This window comes from Passer domesticus, chromosome Z, assembly GCF_036417665.1.
Source record: "Passer domesticus isolate bPasDom1 chromosome Z, bPasDom1.hap1, whole genome shotgun sequence".
Taxonomy (NCBI): Eukaryota; Metazoa; Chordata; class Aves; order Passeriformes; family Passeridae; genus Passer; species Passer domesticus.
In genome coordinates, this window is record NC_087512.1 from 78,898,275 (window position 1) to 78,915,686 (window position 17,412).

The window sequence follows — 17,412 nt, forward strand, 5'->3', positions numbered from 1 at the left end:
AAGAAAACTGCATGGCCAGGGAGAGTGCTATAAAAAGGCCAAAGGCAAATGCAGCACTCTATGTCCCAGAGAGTAAATGCATCTCTGACAGCACTTTCTGCAGAGGTGGGTTATTTTCCTTCCTGCCAAGAAACAGAACAATGAAAGGGAAAAAAAAAATAAATTTAGAAGTTTAAAAAACAAAGCCCTTCCACCGCTGGGTGTTTTGCACATCCCACACCCAAAATGTGACACCAGAACTGGGTAGGTCACACCACCCCAACAGAACACACCAAGAGCAAATTAAAACTGGTCCTCTCTGCTTTGTCTCACAGTGCTTTTTTATTTTTTTCCTGTCCATAATTCACCCCCAAAGCCTCACAGCCTGTGATACTCTCCTGTTTATCCAGCAGCAAGCAAGGGGATGTGCCATGTGCATGCCACACAAAGGGCTGCATGTCAGCTCCAGGATAGAAAAATAAAAGAAATTTAATGAAGTTATTTAATTTAACTTCATTAAAATTCATAACATTAAGTTAAATTAATTTAATTTAATTTAGTGAAGTTATTTGGCTCTTTTTAAATTATTCTTTTAACTGAGGCCACAGAAGATGCATTCCAGCAAACAGAGAGACTTCCTGGGGTGTGGAGTACACCTGAACATGCATGACAGCATAAAATCCAGAGAATTATGTTTTTGAACACACAGGACATGATGAATGGTGAGAGGAATTATGGCAGTTTTACCAGAAAAACTCACTCTGCCAGGTCACTTAACAAAACAAACCCAAACAAACCACACAAAACAGTGAGTGGTTACTGCTGTGGGACAAAGACCTTTTCCTAACAGTAGTTTTTTAACTTTTACGTTAGTTTTAATTTGTAATTTAGACAGAAATTTTTGCATGCCATTGTCCATTGTCATGACTACAGAAGGTACAGCACACTTACAAATTTCCTACCCACTGCCAAGAATTGCAAAAGCTACTCATCATCAAGTAGCAATGGCATTCTCTGAGGTGACTATTTAATTAAAAAAAAAATGTTCAGAAGATAAGTGAAGAGGATGTTATACCTTCTTATGAGAAGACCATGCCATAAAGCAAGCTATAATCCTCATCTGTGTCACTCTGTTCTTTCTACTTCCTTAAAAAGGAGAGAAAAATCCTGGCTATGAAGAAAAAAAAAAGGTTTGTGGTTTTATTTTTAAGCATGCTAAGCAGGCACAGCTTTATCTTCCCTGATTTTGACAGACCAGCGTCTGGTAAGGGGACTTAAAACCAACCAAAAGTGGTGTAAAAAGTAAAATCCTCAGGACTAGCTGGCACTGGGGCTGGTGAATGACTTGTGGACTCACAACCCCTGTTCCAGTGTGCTGTAAAATCATCTCAGAGGCAGCTGGAGAAGCCCCTGCTGCCATTCCTATCAGCACCTCCCCTGCTCTTCATTTAGCACTCAGAAACCTGTGAAAGAATTTCAGGTTTAAAATCCTCTTTGGAAGCACGCAGATCAAATCACTTCTTCCTTCAAACAAGAAAGAGATAAGTAATTTATACTGTGACTCCTGGCTTTTTATTTTGGCTTTTTCTTCTTTTTTTCTTTTTTTATAATTTTGTTTGAGTTTGCAATGCCTTCTCCTCAGTGGAATTCATTGGGTTTAATCTTTTCCTTTCAGATATACACAATTTTGTACTCTCCTCTCCCCTCAGCTCTTGCATCTCAGCCTTAAGCTTTGTTTCCCTGTGCTAAAACTCTCTTTTTCTGGGTAACTTCTCTTCCCCCTCTTCACCCAGCTGCCCTCTCCTCCCCTACAAGATATACACAGAATTATATGCAATTAGCGGCATCTAAAAATTTGGGAGGTCAATGGACAAAATTAATGAGAAAACAGAGATTTGCAAACGTTTGTAAAGCTAAATATCTTTCCCACCCTCTGGGAAAAGAGCAGGACACTGGATTTTCACTGTATGCCTTTTTTTTTTTTTTTAAATTATTCTGTAGAAATCTCTTTCACACAAGCCTCCAGCTAGGAGGAAACATTTCCTAGGGGAAAAAAATTAAACCTCTTCATTCTTTCTTGCTGGGTTAATGTCTCACAGAGGTGTTGGGCTCAGAGGCTGCCTGACCTGATCACACAAGAGAAGCTGCCTCTGCAAACACAGAAAGCAAATATTCTGGCAAGTATTTGTATCTTGAAAAGTTAGGTTACACTCACAACCCCTGCTTTCCTGTCTCAAAAGCTGCCTGGGAAAGTCAGAAGATTTTTAGCAGCACTGAAAGGCTCTGCTCCTTTTCACAGGATGAGAAATGGTAATTCTCCCAAGGAAAACAGAGTTTAGACAAGATTGAAATTACACAGGAGTAGGGCTGACACACAAGGCTGCCAATATGGATTTTTGCCCATTAAAAAGATCCACAAATGACAGGGAAATGTGTTGGTGCTCTCAGTGTCACTTTTCACATAAAGACCCAGCTTTATCACCCTGAGAGTATTTCTCTCTGCTTTTAGGAATATTAGAGATTTGATTTCTCCGTTTCTGAAGCAGAAGAACTCATCAGACTAAAAAAAACCCCCTCTATTTTGTAATATTTTTAAGTAAGAGATGAAACAAGCAAGAGATTAAATATTTAAAACACTGGGTGTGGGTTTGTTAAATCTAACTGGCTTCTAATAAAAAATAAAGGGCACAGAGAGCTCTGTGAAAGCCTCTGCTCTGCTTTTGCCAGGAGAGCCTGACCAAACTCTTATTCCAATTTATGTATATTTCAAAAAACCCTCAAGCCAGAAGGAAAACCAGAAGAGGAGATTGAAAATAAATACCACATCTACACCCCAAAGGTTTAGTCAAAATATTTCCAGGCAGAGAATTTGAGGAGACACAAAATGCATGGGTTTATTTCTCTTTTAGGTTCTGTGTTTCTGTGTAAGGAAAACCCTAAACTATTTTTGGTAGCATGTACTAAAAATCTGCTGCTACCTCCTTCCCAGCTGCTTCCCCCACCCTCCACCCCCAGAGAAGGCTGAATGTTTTTTTAAATACTCTGAAAATGTGGGATTTTTCTTTTTTTTTTTTTCAATACTCTGAAGACATCCAGTAAATCAGCTTCAAGTGTTTTAATGTCTGGCTTAAATATAAATATTTTGTGTGTGTATTCATTGGTGTACACACACAGTTTGTGGTGACATCCTAGAGTACTGGGAGGAAATTGGGCTACTGATTCTTCCCAAACACAAGAAACATGAGCTTTTAAAAGGTGATCAGTTTAAAAAAAACCCAAAAAAATTTAAAAAAAAAAAGTTTTCCCTTAAAAAAGCAGAAAAAACCCCCAAATTAACAGCTCAGATCATATCTAAGTTATGTGTAGTACTAAGTCCCAAGACCCTGCTTTAGGCCTTTCATGACTTTTTTATGACTAATATTGTTATTTTTAATTTAATAATACGACAATGAAAAACTCAGCCACTGCTGCAAATGCCAGGGAATGACTGCTTGCTAAATACTGTAATTTGTGCCTGTAACAAAAATGAACAAATCAACAGCACAGTAGCTGGTTTTTGGCATAGCTTCATTTTGGCTGCTACTCCTGGATGGAGCCCAGAGTTTAAGGACCTGCCAGGAGCCCTTAAAAAGTGAACCAAGCTATAAAATGTAACACACTGGGGAAGGAAAAAAAATATTCTGGCTGGGAAAATGCTGTTGGCAAGAGCACAGCACCCTCATGTACACTTTTAAACACCCCTATATTGTTGCACGACACTTCGGAAATCTTTGATGTGGTGCAGAAATGTCTTTCAGAAACAACAGGATTAAACTCCCAGCCAGAGATCCACAATCAGGTGCAATCAGCCACCGTCCTATACAAGCTCCTGGTTATCCTAAAGCCCAGGAATTTGTGGATTTTATTCCTGTTCCTGCAAATAACTTGCAGGAATTCAAGAGTGTCCTCACCTCCCTTTTGGTAATTGGCAAAATACTTCAATAATTTGTGCTAAGTGACTCATAAATCATAAATCCAGAGAAAAGTAGGAGCCAAAAGGCTTCAGCCACACCTGCTTGGGCAGGAAACTGAGGGTAGAGGATTCTGCCCTCGTGCCCCCTGCACTGGAGTTATCACCACGACAGTGGCACACAAAGTTTGAAATCCAGGGCTTGGTTCATTGCCTAAAAAGTAATCTTTTCATTGGTCTCTGTCCAAAATTCTGCCCTTGGAAAGGTGCTGAATAATAAATTAGTATTTCCACTTGCTGTTTACAGTGGGGCAATGAATTTAACAGAATCAGCCTACTGCAGGTGGCTGGAGTTTTACATGTGGAATAGTGAACTCTCTGTGGATCCAGGACCACATCAAATGGAGCAGAAATTGGGTTTCCCACTGCTCCGTCTGGAAAGGTCCACAGATCCATAAGTGGAGTTTATCAGAAGCAGACATCTGCAGAGGACAATTATTTCCCCCAGTGGTTAATGAAACAGATTCTGCTGTTTGTGATAAGGGTGAGGCACTGGAATGCACTGCCAAAAAGGTTTGGTCAACAGCTTTGAAATGCCCCAGTGGGTGAGGGCCATGTTCACCTGGAAAAGGTCATTGTCAGCGTGAAAAATGCAGTGCAAAGGGCCTTTTGTCCCAGAACTTGTGCAGCCAACAGGAATTGTAACAGGAATTACAGGAGTTAGAACTGAGAGGGGCTGGTGGCTCCTGCTGCTGGGAAGCCCTGAGGGGTGTGGGTGGGGGCACCAGCAAGGACAAGAGAGAAGAAGAAGATGAGGGGAAGCAGAGGAGAAAGGTAACAAACCATGGCAGAGGGAAAATGGAGACAGGGAAATGGTAATCAACCAGCACTAACTCATCAATGGCACAACACAAAACAAAATTCAGGCCAAAAAAAAAAAAAAAAAAACCACAAAAACCTCAATTCCAACAAAGCCAAAGCAACCAATAAACAAAAATCAAAGCTTTTCCTGGAAGGGGGAATACATTTGTGCAACTACAAGAACTGAAGACTGGCAAGTTTTAAAAGCCAAGAAATGCTATTCTGTCCTTTTTAAATGACCTCTTCAAACTCCTTTCTGAAGTGAAGCTTTGATCACAATAATTTCATGCAGAAGCCTGAGCCAACCTTGGAGCAGAATGAACTGTGTAACTTCCTCAGCACAGGGAAGTGAAATGCAAAGCTAAGGAAAGACAAATCACTCTTGCCTTTGGCTATCATTCATTCCCTGCCATTAAGGAAAACCCAGTGATTGATGATCACTGCTGAAAGGGGTAATAATCTACCAAAAGAAGGAAGACAGCATATCTGGTACTGCTTTAGAAGATGTCCTGAAGGGTTTGACCATCACAGATAAACAAATTTACTGAAGTTTTGGGTGGCATGCCAGGCTACTGCAACCTTTCTAGCCAAGTGGACCCACACTAAAATATGAAACCATCACTTTCAGGCAGTCATATTCATTCTGCAAATAATAAAACCAAGGTGGAAGGAAGTACTGCCTGCCTTTCTCCCTCTTGCAGTGGCAGGAATAGGCTGGCAAATTTCCCTTTTTAGCTGCTGGGCTGAATTTTGTCTCTCCAGAGGCCATGCTGCCACGGCAGCAATATTCAGTACAGATGAAGTGTGGAAGTTGGTTAGTTTACAGAATAGCAGGGTTCTGCAGGAAAATTTTCCATCACTTTTTCAAAGCACCACGTAGCCTGAGTTGTGCTCTGAGCAGCACAACCAAAAGTGAGCAGATTTAGGTCAGCTGTGGAACAAAGGTTACACAAATCCAAAGTGCCTCCAGACACAGCCTTGCTTTCCACCTGAACTTGCACTGAGCACAGTTCATCTTCCCATTCCAGTCTGTCCACCCGTGCTCCCTCAGATTCCTTTCTGGGGATGAAAGTATTGGTTTTGCCTGAAAATGGCCAGATTTTGATTCTGAGGAGGTCTCTGTGACCACACTGACACACAGGCTCATTCAGACATTAGAAACATCAGAAAATATCAGAAACCACCCAAAGCTCTTGTCTACAAGGAAGGGGCAGTTTCAGAACTGAGAGAGGAACAGAAAAATAAAAATATCTCAGTAAAGAAGGAGATTTGCAAATACTTATATTCAATCCTGGTAAATTCATTTGCCACTGAGAGAGGAAGGGAGAGAGGTTGAGAATATTTATATTTACCACAAGTTAGTGGAGAAACACTAGGCTTCTGCTGATTCCCACAAAACATTTATACAGCCACAAAAAAAATGACCAGTGTGAGGCAGATTTTAACCTTTCCTTAAAGAAGACAGCAATTCGTTCACTGGATCTCCTTCTGTACTAATTTACAGTTTTCTGAAAGGTTGTTTCCATTCAGGATTTTGTCTCCTGCTTTAAACCCCCATATTTTCTCTGGTGTTAGACTCTGCTGGCTGCTCCAGCATGATGCAGAGAAACTAAAAAACGTGAAAAGGGAGGAATTTCAGCTTTTGCTTAATAGACCAACTGGATCACACAACACACAAAACTGCTTTTTTTTAAATGAGGTAGGACACGCAGGTCTGTTTGCATTGCAATTTGTGGCTGCTGTGTGTCTAAACCCAATGTATCTGTAACTCTGGGCTTAAACTGGTCCTTCCACAGATGCAAGGGTGCTGCTAAAAGGGCTTGGTGGTTTTTTTGGTGTTGTTTTTTTTTTGTTGTTTGGTTGGTAGGTTGGTTTTTGGGGTTTTTTTTGGTTGTGGTTTTTTTTGGTTTTTTTTTGTTTGTTTGGGTTTGGTTTTTTGTTTTGTTTTTTTGGTGGGGTTTTTTTTGTTTGGTTGGGTTTTTTTTTTGTTTGGTTGGGGTTTTTTTTGTTTTGGTTTTTTGTTTTTTTTTTTTTCTGAAATTCTTACCTATGTCTCCACTGCAAACTGCCCAGGTGAGATGAAAGAGCCCAATTTACAAACGCCCAGAAAACCCTTGAACTCTCCTGGGCAACACTGACTGCACACTAGTAAGGGTGAAGCTTTAGGAGTTGTCTGGGATTCACTGTTTGAACAAGAGCCAAAAGATAATTCAAGTTTTCTTTAGCATTATGCCTGCAACTGAGAAATGTGTTAAATCCTAGCACCACTACTGAGATTTTATTCATAAGGATGCCCTTAAAAAATTAATTTAGTCACAAGCAGCACCAAGACAGAATTGGTTTTAATATTGGTTTTAATACTTGTTAATTGGTTTAATACTTGTTAAGTTCAGAAAGGAAGGAAAATAGATTTTTTAAAAAGTTGTGTTCAGATATTTACAGATTACTTTGCATAAGTAATGTACTCTACAGAATCCACACAGGATAGAGAATATTCACATTACAACTGACCACCTACAGACACCAAGTGTCTATAAACTCCCTCAGTGAACAAACTTAAAGTATCCCCATTCTTTTGAAGTATAATTATTGAACACAGGCTGCTGGAAGGTCAACAGCACAGCCTTCAAACCTGTATTTCTAAGCACTGTTGTGCCTCCATTGTTGTTCTGTGTTGCTTAAACACCTTGAATATTACAGGGACTAATCAGCAGTTCAGAGATAAATAAATAATTCCTCTTCTTTTTCAGGTTAAATGAGACCCCATCATTTTTACTATCAAAACCTTAAAGGCAGGAGAGATACATTTACCACAACCTCATTACCACAACAATTTTTCAAATATCCAGAGAGCAAAGAGCAAAAAAAAAAAAAAAAAAAAAAGTGCACACCAGCCTTTGTTAGCTCTGGAAATCCTCTTGGATTTTGTGAAGGCAGAGTCTCAAAGTGCCCCCGTGGTCTGGGGCAGTTTGTTTGGTGACAGCAGGGTGGGTGAGAGTGCTCGTGGAGACCTCCAGCCTCAACTGGGGCTCATTTTGGCTTTCCAGAACCTGTCAGCACATGAACACATGGACACCACGTGCAGACTTGCAGCAATGCTCCTCTGGAAGGCCACAGCTATGAATTGATGGTGTCACTGCACCCAAAAATTATTTATTGCTAGTTTCTTAATTGTTGTGTAAATATATGAGATATTTCCCAAATAGGAACAATAAGTGAACTCCTCAGCCTAGGGTATTTTAAATCCAAGAAGAAAGAAGCAACAGGGTGTAAATTAGAGGGAGATGTGACAGCTTATTTAGGCAAAATGGTGCTCACATCTAGACAACTCCCCTTTTATAGTGTTACAGCAATTAATGATGAGATAGGGCTGGAGCTCAACTAAAATGGACAGTCAGCTCTAATGACAGATATCTAATGCTGAAAAATAGCTCTTCCAAGTGGAACCACAGCCAGGATGAGGCTGGAAGGGGCCTCCAGAAGTCACCCCGTCCACCTCCACTGCACCAGCAAGAACATCCAGGTGACAGCACCGTGAAGAGCCTCCCACACAGGGCAGCACAAATGGAAACACGGAGATGGTTTTCAAGAGACTCAGCCAAAGCATGAAATGAGACAGGCCTGAGTGGCCAGAGAGAGGATTCATGTGGATGCAACACACTGCAGAAGAGAGGTGTCAAGCAGGCAAAGTCGTGTGGGACTTTGAAAATTATTTAAATTCGGTTCCAAGGAGGCATCCAGAGAGAAGGTGGCAGATCAAGGACTGCTGTGGCCAGTGGGAAAAACAAGGTTAGAGCAATCTGCAGTTAATTGTCTGTAGGGCAGCGTTCAAATTCACTGCTGGTTATCCATTACCTCACTTAACAGAAAAGAAACAGGTTTCAGCTTTAGTGGTGGCACTCACAGCAAAGGAAAACAAAGATTTGTTTTGCCACCACATTCCCAGGGTGACCCTCAGCTCTGGGGACAGGATTCAGCAGTTTAATGGGTGAAACATGAAGCTCATCTGGAGCAGGGGCTTCAGAGGGAAGCAAAAGGAATGATGGAGATGGTCCCAGTGGAGACTGGCAGCAAATGCATGGTGCCACAACCTGATCACTGGATAAAAGGGAAAATGTTGGATGAAATCCCATTGCAGGGGTGAAATACGATACAGCTCTTTTTCTACACTAGCTTTTTACAAATTATCAAATGCTTCAGACTGACTGGGTTGTAACAGCTTCACAACAATATTTATATATTCATTTGTGTTTACTGATGCTAATAAACACCACAGTCAATTAAAGCTTTATGCCAGCTGTGGGGCAGGACCCCCAATCCACCTTCCCCTACCCAAGGTTTTATTGCTGGGAATGACAACAAATTCTGTGCAAAACCCTTTGGCCAGCACAGGTCATCCCCCAAAAACCTACAAGCTGTGGGGGCAGGAAACAGAGGAGGCACAGAGAGCAAAAACCTCAACAACACAGTCCAGCCAAAATCCAAAACCTCAGCAATTTATGGACTTCTACTCAAGGGAATTACCTCCACCCCAGCCAGACCCAGCACAAATGGCTGGGCAGCCACAGATGTGTTTGCAGCAGCCTCTCTCAAGATTTTGAAGCCTGGATAGTCAGACCTCAAACTCCTTCCAACAGCCAGGACACAAATCCATAGCTTGAAAAGGGAGGGAATTCCAGGTTGTGCCTACAGACCTCATGGTCAGATCCAAAACATGATGAAGATGATGGATCTGAAATTTTACCAAAACCTTCCATGGCACTGAAAGTCCCCTGAGAAGAAAAATGCCCCCCTGAATTCTCTTTTCAAAAGGGGCTGATTTGAAGCATATTGCCTGAAGTTAAAAGTGCTCAATCCAGAGAATTTTATGTGGAAATGTGAGCCCAGAAATTTCCACAGGTTTCTGCAGCAGTCACCTGCATGGTGTACCCTGTGTTTGGGTTATTTCTGCTCAGGACTTCCTGGGGTTATTTAGCTGAAAGTAGGTTTATACTCTAGTATAAACCTACTTTCAGCTAAATAACCCCAGGCTTCTGGGTATCTCTGCAACCACCTAAATCAGCATGAGGAGATGTTTCCTACTAGTAACCAGAGCCAGTCTCAGTCTGGCACTAGTGAATACACTCCTGCAAGTTGCTGGGATGCAGAAAAGATTTCTGCATAGCTCAAAAATTCTGCTTAAATTAATAACAAGTTTATTGCCCCCCCCCTTTTTTTTTGTTTTAATAACTGCAATTTTCAAAGATAAACCTGAGTCAGTTTCTTTTTCCATTTCCTAAAAAAAACTTGAAGGTTCCCCTACAGAATGCTGAAGATCTCACAGACCTGAGAAAGCATCTCTGCCTCTCCCCTTCTGGCTCAGAGGTCAGTTTGTAATCCTTTGCTGATACTAAATACACAAATACTTTTTAGCAAGGATTTCCATTTAAAATATTCATACATCTTAGGGAAAAAAAATCTGAATAGCCACTGGTGTGCTCTCTGACTTCACTGAGAGCAAACAAAACACTGGCAAATCACTCAAAGTATTCAAATTTAATTTAGACGGGAGCCAAATATTTGGATTGGGCAACAGACACCTCACAGCCAAGATTAACTGAGTAAAACAGAATGTAAGGTAACCTAGAAATTAAAGTAAAAGTATCTACCTAGCTTTCACATGATTACATGCAAGTTTTTTTTTCCTCTTGACACTGTATTTCTCCCTTTGCATTATGAGTGGATTAAATCAAAAACTGTTCCTAACAGGGGGCACTGAATTATTTCAGATTATAATGCCATGCATTTCAAAAGTGTCTTGACTCCCATGCCTCAGCTAATCCCCTCTAAATGTATTTTCAGATAAGAACACCAAGACTCGGCTTGAGTTTTGGAAACAGAGGCAGAGATGAGAAGAGTCAAAAATCAGAGAAGGTCCAGTGAGGATCCTGCTCCAAAGATTTGGTCAGCAGCACAAAAACCCAGAGCACTCTCAGTTTTCCTCACTGTGGAAATAACCTCTCTGCAGACAATGGTGAATGACTGAAGAAAAAGTTCTTCCTAAGCAGAGAAATTCATAGTGGATTTCAGAAGAGTACCAAAGGACAACAGCAAAGGTCACAAAATGCACTGGTGTGGCTTCTAAAGGCTGTGACATTTCCTGTCCCGTGTTATGCCACTAAATCACCTCCTCATTCCATTTTTTGTGGGATTTTCAAAGCTTAAATATCAGGTATTAAATATGAAAACTGCATTTTTCATCTTTCTAGCCAGAAGCTCACCATGACTAATATCAGCAGAATATAATAAATGAGATATTGGAAGTTCTCCTGTAATTTGCTTTTGCATGACTGAAACTTTGGGGATATAAATTGTGCTCAATGATCACATTGATTCTTATTTCTTATTGTTTACAGTTTTCTTTTAAGACATATAATGAATTATTCTTTGCCACTAATAAAAGTTTTATAGGATGGGAGAGAAAAATAACTCTTTAGTGATAAAATTTTTCAACGGCAGAAAAAAAAAAACTTTCAAAAAGACAATTTCCTCAACTTATTATATCAAGTTTTTACAGTGCCTTAGAAACATAGAAACCAATTAGTTTTAATCTCCATTTAATTTTATGGAATGCCTCCAGAAGAGCTCTTAACACAAAGCTAAGGCTCCAGTAAGGACAGTGCAAAGATGATGAGAACTCTGCTAATATTATCCTCACAGAGATAGCAGAATTGCAGTTCTTATGTGTTTCTGATAAAAAGTATTAGGGCATAATGTTCAAAACTCTCTAGTAATTGCTCTTTGAATTTACATTGGCAGTGGCTGCACGGGAGAAAACTTCCTCACACAGACACTGAGGGGCAGACAGCAGAATTCAATCCAAAGAGGGGCAGAAGTACAAGGAAAAGTCACTTGCAATGCTGGAAAGCAAAAGGAAAATATAAAACCTCATTTTGAATAATCACTAAGACTAAAATACTGCGTTAAATGTTAATACTTTTAAATCACAGGTACTCGAATTTAGAAATATCTCTCTCCTCCTTTTAAATACCTGTTTGAATGAAAATTACCTTTCTGAAGACTGGCTGGAGTTATACTGGTTATTTATCTGTTAAAGCCCACTGGAAAGCTCTGGCTTTGACCTGTAAGTGACCTGAGAAAGGAAATTCGCTGTGAATTAGTAACAGCTCTGCACCTCCCCTGCCACTGCTGCCCAACACCCTGCTCTTCCAAACCTCCAGAAGTAGGTGAAAGCAGCTTAAAGATGTCTCAGAAACTCTTAGGAAATGACATTTTAAAAATGTTTATGTAATACATTTAATAAGAGATTGTTTAAAAACTGATAGAGGTAATCTTTAAAATTTAACACAGATTCCTTACAGTGGTAGCTTCTGTGCTGGGAACCAATTACTAATTTACAAAAAAAAACCAAACCCAAAAAAAAACCAACAAACCAAACGAACCAAAAAAACCAACCAGAAGAGCGTTTTAAATGAGACAAAAGACTAACAGATATTCATGCATATTACCCCATGGTAATATCAGGGACAGATTTGTTCATAACTTCAATATAATACTGAATTTAAAGACAGGTAATCTGTAGGCACTTTTGCTATCACCTCTTTCAAGTATGCCTCATTTTCTTCATACTGGCTACAAGCCTTTTGCCCACAATCTGTTTTATAAATAACCCCCTCATCTTTCCTGTGTATTTTCAGATACCAGGGTGTCAAACACTGGGTCTCAGCAGCAGGAATGAGTCTGATGTTGCTAATCTCTGGTACAAGAAAATCAAACTGAGTGACAACTCCAAGAGGAAGATGGTTGTTAGGAAACTGTGCTAATAATCATAATTTCTCAGAACAGAGCACAACAAATGCACTGGGAATTCATTACAACATCCATGTATCAAAGGAAAATAAGGATGGGAAGGTGCAGCTTTCAGTTCAAGAGCCAGGGAGGGTCCAAAGATCAGGAATTTATGAGGTGATATTCAGCAAACCAATTGGGCCACGTTTCAGTCAAATTTCATCAGTGTCACTGCCACATTCCCTTTAACCCAGGTGCTGATCCTTGTCCCCTCCTTTCCCCTGGTGACTCACAGGTTTGGGTGCTGGATTATCCCCCAAACTGGTCCCACCACAAGCAGTTTTCTATGGGCACCCCTCCCTGAGACATCATCAAGGAAATGTCACTGTGATCACCAGCAAATTGGGGGAAAAAACCCAGGAAAGTGCAAGAGGTTAAGGCAGAAAAAAACTGAAGACAAGGAAGTGTGGAAGGATGGTAAAATGCCAAGGTATGGACATGCTCCAGGTCAGAAACAGACATGTCTGAGGCAGATCTTACAGTGGTTTTATTATAATAAAGTGTTGTGGGAATGAAAAAGGCCTCCTAAAACTGTCTGGAATGAATGAGTATCACATAAAACCCAGAGTTCTTTCAGGGTGACAGCAAGTCCCAAGACACCAGCATTTTTGACACACAAGAATCCCCATTTTGAGGGTTTACCCAGAAGAGCTTGGCCAAGTCGTGTGAGGCTTCAGGAATAAACAACTTCTTCCCTTCTCCCCCACCTCCTCTTCCCTCAAAACCATGGAGAAAAAACCACAACAATTTTGACTGCCATCATGAAAGAGAGATTTTTATACCAAACAATTGCCCTGGGCCACCCTGGGCCACTCAGCTGAATTAAGTCAAAGGGACTGCTGGCAGGCTTAAAATAGGCATGTGTTCAAGAGCTTTCCTGGCTTTGTTGCTGCAGTGGAAAAAAAAAAAAATTAAAAAAAAAGAAAGAAGCTGCAGATGCATAAATTTGAAATTGAAAATATCATCAATATCTCCAAGACACAAAGTATAATTAGAATTAGTAATTAATTCTGGTCTACACTGCCTTGCATGAAGCTTAAATGAGAGCAAAGTGAGAGAGATTCCAGATACTCTTTCCCCCTCCCTGTTGCTTTGTATTGCTCTGAAAACAGGTTCAGGAATCACCAGAAAGAAAGATGTGAGATTCTTTGCTGTGTGCAGGGGTGTACCAGAGCAAGGACACTAAAAAATATCTGTAGCACATCACCAAGGGGGCTGGCACAGTGAGGATGGCACAGGAGAAGTGCAAGAATCCCTTGACAAGTGTTCATGTTATCACTTTGCTGGTTTTTCAGCAATTTGATTTTGTGACAAGCCTTCCTGCACTGTGTCACAAATAATTTCCCTCCCTTTCAGACTGTGGGTCTAAGCAGCAGCAGCAGCATTTCTTCCTGAGCTTCCACAAGGAAAGCAGGATGCTCTCCTGGCAGCAGAAATCTGCCGTGACCACGTTTGTGATGCTCTCAGGTACTTTTCATTGGTCTATAATCTGTTTTATTTTAAGGGAAGGATGCCCACAATGGCTCTTCTGGCCCTGCTCCAACTAGCTGGAGTCATCTTTAGGGTAATATTTTCATCTGGTCAGTGGTGGTCTGAGGTTGAATCCATTCAGAACATCATTCAGAAACATCCACCCCCCAAAATGTGCATCAACAGACCCTGCAGGAATGCAAAGAACACACTAGGTAGACGTGTTTGCAAATGTAGGTGAAGTTTCTGCTGCCACAGAAACTACACACATCTCTTTGCATCTGCTGCAAAGACCAATATAAACAAATTCAAAGAGAAAGTGGCTCTGCCAGCACCAGTGCCACAACAACCACAGTCACCCCAACATGTTTTGACAGGCATTATTTGCAAAACCATGTATTTTGATAGATCAAAACAGCTCCCAGCCTCATTACAGCCCTTTTAAGGGGAAGATATTACTCACCCTTTCAGAGCTCAAGCCCGTGAGCCACCAGGCAGTGGCTCAGTCAAGCCTGAAGCCCTGCCATGGATGGAGCTTGTCCATAGGGGCAAGTGGAAACCTCACAGAAGCCGTGGGCTTGACGCAGAATTTATTTGTGAGATCCTGTGCAGCCTGTGACAAGCAAGAGATCAGAAAAGGCATAAAAAAAAAAAAAAATAAAAAGCCCCTTCTGACTGGGAGATCTGTCAGCCGGCTGATCTGTGTGCTGATGCCTGATGCCTCTGAACCCCAAACACCAGCACCCCACCCCTGGAAGTTTCAGAGCAGACTCTGCACACCCCGAGATGCCACCACGATAACAATTACTGCAGAAGGACAGGCTGCAATCTGCCTCATCAGCCACCGGCAGTTAATTAAAGATCAGTGGCACGGAAAACCCCAAGGAATGGCACGTGCAATTAGCAAATGTATTTAAAGCCCATGAGTTTTTGTCTGACACCACTCTGCGCCTCATCCCACTCCCTCTGCAAGCCAAGGGCTGTGGGAGGGTTACCCACAGAGTTCCACTTGGAAAAGCTCATTTCCAGGGACTTGAGTCATCATCGCCAGTGAGAGTTTTCCTGTTTATTCCAGCGGGCCTTGGATGGCCTGTAAACATCCTTGCCAAAATAAGTAATCTCCAATAGGCAAACACTCTCTGCCTTCACTGGTTGGATGACTCGGGGGTGGCTGGGCTGCCCTGGACAGTCCAAAGTTGAGACACCACTTGGCAAACATCCACCAGCAGGGTTAAATTTAAGTTTAAACAATGCTTTTCAGTGAAAGTTAAACTCCTCTGACAAGATTAGGCAGATTAGTGAGCGGTTTCATGACCCCTTATACCTGCAAAGAGCCCTGTGGTACCCGGCAATTTAAAGGGGAAAAAAAAATTAAAAAAAAAAAAAAATGGGCAAAAGGATTTATAATTCTGAATCCCAGAAATGGCTACAGTTTGCCACAGCCTCTGGAGCAGACAGAAACTGTATTTCTTTCCTCGCCAGTTCCGAAGTCCCGAAGGCAATTCTGGCAGGAGGAGCCTGCAGCCAGATCGCTCCACGCCGGGCATTTTCACTCTTCTTCACACGGGTTTGCTTCCTTTTCCTTGACTAAAAGAGTTAAACCCAAACCCCAGCTGAACTACTGGAGGACGGCGATGACAGGAATATTAGGAAGAAAAAGAACAAGAAGAAGAAGAAAGAAGCAGCAATTCACCCCCCGCACGGGAAAGGCAGGACCCACAGATTTTCACACTCACCTCCGCCGCCCGGACCCTCAGATATCCTTCCAAAAACACGGATGGAGCGGCCAAACCAGCGGGAGAGAGCCGGGAGCAGCAGCCTCGGGCTCGGCTGTCGCCACAGGACCTCTCTCCATCAACCCCTCCTTCTTCCCCTCCTCCTCCTCCTCCTCCTCCTCCGTTGGTACCCGCGGAGCAGCAGCGACACAAAGGAGCGCCCGGGTAGCGACAGCTCCCTGCCAGCCCGATTCCCTGCCAGGAGCCAAGGAATTCCCTCTTTTTCCTGCCACACTGGAGTTAAAAAAACCCGCGGTCCGGGAAGGGGAGAAGCTTTCCCGGAGCTGAGGTCAGTGGGAGCTCCAGAGCTGCCGGGACTCAGCTGAAGCTGCTTCAGCAATGACAGCCCCAAGTTGCAAAGATAAACCCCCCTCAAGCTAATGTTTTCCCTTGCCCAACCACAGTTCTGCGTTTCACTGCCTTTCTGTATTTCACTGCCTCTGCCGCGCTTGCTTTGTTGGGAAATAAAAGGGTATTGCAGGGCTGGGATGGGATTTCACAGAATTGCTGCGTTCCCTGAATACTGCTGCCCCTTAGAGCTGAAATTCTGCTAGAAGGCAAATCGCAGGGGCAGGGAGGAGCTGCCCTTGGTTTGCTTTCCTGCCAGTGAAGCAAAAAAAAAAAAAAATGCCCACCTACATTTGCACCTGCATGTTCATCCCACAGCTGCACTTGCAGGTGGAGATGGAGACAGCACACAGGTGATACCTGTGGGTGTTAAAATAAAAAGGGAGAGCCTGGCATGACCTCAGCAGGAGGCAGATGAGGTAAATTAAGTAGAAATTTAGTTGTTTTTTTTTTTTTTTCAAAGCAGTGGGGACACCAGTGAGGTGGTTTGGATCCCAGCCTTGCACACAGATCTGCAGCTTCAGCTCCTGGCACCTTGGAGATCCTGTAGCAATGGAGAAGAGGCCTGAATTGGTGTCTGGGTGTGTAAATCAAACCTGTGTGTACCAATGTGGTTTGGTGGTTTGGTTCACTGTGCTTTCCTCAGCTGGATGGAGAGATAGGTGCCAGCCATTCTGGGAGCAGATCTCCAGGGAATGTCATACTTAGGGAAAAAATCCAACCAAAATCAAAACAACAACAAAAGAAAACACACCCCAATAAAACAAAACAAACAAACAAAAAAAAACCCAAAAAAACCCCACAAACCCAAAAAACCCCAAACAAAACAAAGCAACAACAAAACAAACAAACAAACCCCCCCAAAAAACCCCAAACAAAACAAAAAAACCCCAAAACCTAAAAGAAAAACCACACACACCAAAAAAAGCCCCCCCCAAAAACCCCAAACCAACCAACCAAATAAAACCAGCACGAAAACCCCCAAGAAAAAAAACCCAGCTGTATCACCTTCTTTTATCAGTCCCTGTGTTAAATATTCCTGGGAAGGACACAGAAAGGGGATAAAAGAAGGGAAAGGAAGTGGATTGACTCAGGATTACGTGGTCTAAGTCTCATTTCTTTATGTGGCAGGCTGAAACCACCTGGGCTGCAGCAAGACCCTGAATTTTGCACACCCTGACC

General features: G+C 42.0%; 1 protein-coding gene across 5 annotated transcripts in view; it reads right to left on the bottom strand.

The window, feature by feature from the left end:
• Positions 1-16,981, bottom strand: part of MARCHF3 (membrane associated ring-CH-type finger 3) — a 64,119-nt gene extending 47,138 nt beyond the window's left edge. The window contains exons 1-3 of one of the 5 annotated variants that reach the window (XM_064403940.1): positions 15,844-16,979; positions 14,571-14,720; positions 11,839-11,921 (exon numbers count right to left, since the gene is read on the bottom strand). The gene's annotated coding sequence lies outside the window, so the exon portion shown is untranslated. Of the gene's footprint in view, positions 1-11,838; positions 11,922-14,570; positions 14,721-15,843 lie in introns of all 5 variants that reach the window. The other 4 variants (XM_064403936.1, XM_064403938.1, XM_064403937.1 and 1 more) reach the window with 4 other exon arrangements.
• Between the last annotated feature and the right edge of the window lie 431 nt (positions 16,982-17,412).